The sequence below is a fragment of the Sesamum indicum genome, linkage group LG5, assembly GCF_000512975.1.
Source record: "Sesamum indicum cultivar Zhongzhi No. 13 linkage group LG5, S_indicum_v1.0, whole genome shotgun sequence".
In the NCBI taxonomy this organism is placed as follows: Eukaryota; Viridiplantae; Streptophyta; class Magnoliopsida; order Lamiales; family Pedaliaceae; genus Sesamum; species Sesamum indicum.
Genome location: NC_026149.1, coordinates 11,418,197 through 11,420,147, shown reverse-complemented (window position 1 = coordinate 11,420,147; position 1,951 = coordinate 11,418,197). Strand labels below are relative to the sequence as shown.

Genomic DNA, 1,951 nt, shown 5'->3' with positions numbered 1-1,951 from the left:
TAAACATAATTTAGGGGTCAAAATGTATAATAAAAATTTTATAATTTTGTAATAGGTTTATATTTCAACTCTCTCCTCTTTCTCTCTCTCTCTCTAGGGTTTTGTTTTTCATCGATTGCACGAAAAATTCCCCAATTGGTAGTATCTATTCGATCGAAATGGTAAGCAAATGCGCGTTCCTGATTTCCAATTAGCTTATACGCTATTGTTCGCTTAGCCATTTTGTATCTCGTGCTGTGATTTATCGAATGTTTTGGTTTAATTTTGTAGGAAAATGGAGGCGGAGATATGGAGGCGAAAATTGAGATGTTGCTGAATGTGGAGAAGCAGATGAGGCAAGTGGGTGATGTTGCAGGTACGAGGAAGGCCGTCACACCTCTTGCAATTCTTCTTGTTACACCTCAAACAAAACAATGCCCTTTCTCCCTCCAAGAAAGCGAAAGCCGGCGAAGGAGAGACGCCGCAGTTCCGTCCTCCCACCGCCAAAATACCCTCGCCCAACCCCACCATCAAACCATTTCCCTTCTCCTCTTGTTCACTTCTCCGAGGAAAAAAGTTAAAGAAAGCAGGTGAAGTTCATGGTGGTATGGCCGACTCAAGGTTCGAATGTGAGGAGACGCGGGTGCGGATGTGGGTACAAATCCAAGAAAGGAAAACCCCCTGGTAAAAACCCTTAAACCACCGTTTTCTCCCCATCATCAAACTCCGCCCACACTCACATGGTGAAACCCTCTCACCTTCATTTCTTTTTTCTTGTGTTCATTTCTCACCCAAAAAACAGAGTAAAGAAAACCAAGAAAAGCAGTGGGAGGGGGGAGAGACAGAGCGAGAAGGAGGCCTCAAATTATGGTATTGCGAAATGTTACTGCTGTTTGAACAATCCTTCTTGGCCCAATATTTTCTCATTGTTCATATATTGATAGATAAAGAAGGAATACTGGAATACTCTCTGTTGATGTCCTAAGTTTGCTCTCACTTCCTTGCTTGCAAATACTTTCTCCCTCCATCTTACATGTCATCTTTATCTTGCTTTCTAGTGCTTCTTTCATTTAATTTTTGCTTTGACAATCCTAATGTGTTTAACTTGCTCTATTATAATATCATATGGTCAATAATTTTCTTCTACTTAAAATTAGAAAAATGTTGCTAAGGATTGTTGGAACAGTTTACATCTGAATTTGATGAATGTCTTCTTCTAGGTTTGGGATTACACTGGTTTTGGATATACAAGGTACAATGCAGAGACATTAACAAATAAATACTAGGGTAAGCACAATTCTGCAGCTGTCTCCTTCCGTGATGAAACCTGTAATATTCACAGATAATCTTATTTGTGGTTTTCATTTAGGTGAGTTGTGGAGAATAAATTGCTTCATAGATCTTTATTATCATGCTTACAGGTACTTAAATTTGGAAAATGTTTGTTTTTTACATATAGAAATTTGGAAATTTGGATAATCTTATTGTGCATATGCTTCTTAAGTTTCATCTTTCCCAAAAAATTCTAAGCATGTTATCTTAGTCTTGTTCTTCAGTCAGCTTCTCCTTTAATTGCTCATCGACAAAATAGAGCATTCTCTCACGCCCTTTGTAATGCTAATCGCTTTTTGAACATCTGATTGTGAAATGTTGACATGCAATGTGCGCACCCTGATCTTAATCCAAAACTGAATTGCTTTTTAAACCATCTCTAATATCACTTTCTGGATATAAATTTTTGTTCAAATGCTATATTAGTTTAACTTTAGGCTTCTGAATTCGTTGATTCTTATCTGTAGAACTTGTTTGTTATACTGCTGTGCCATTTCTTAGGTGTTAGAGGCGTTTTTGGCTCCAGGATCGGAATTATGGATGCTCAACGAGGTTCCTGAAAAGGACCGAGAAAAGAAGTTAACAGATGGTGGCCTTGACATTTCAGGATTGGTTAACTTAAAACTGGTCCATCGTGAAG

The 1,951-nt window shown here is 38.2% G+C and overlaps 1 long non-coding RNA gene across 2 annotated transcripts; it reads left to right on the top strand.

Moving 5' to 3' along the window:
- Positions 426–1,945, top strand: LOC105162386. 2 transcript variants are annotated; one of them, XR_847845.2, is made up of 4 exons: positions 426–663; positions 782–849; positions 1,200–1,266; positions 1,813–1,945. It is a non-coding gene; the product is annotated as an uncharacterized LOC105162386 (long non-coding RNA). The 2 variants fall into 2 exon arrangements; XR_002287167.1 differs by lacking the exon at positions 1,813–1,945 and adding an exon at positions 1,349–1,797.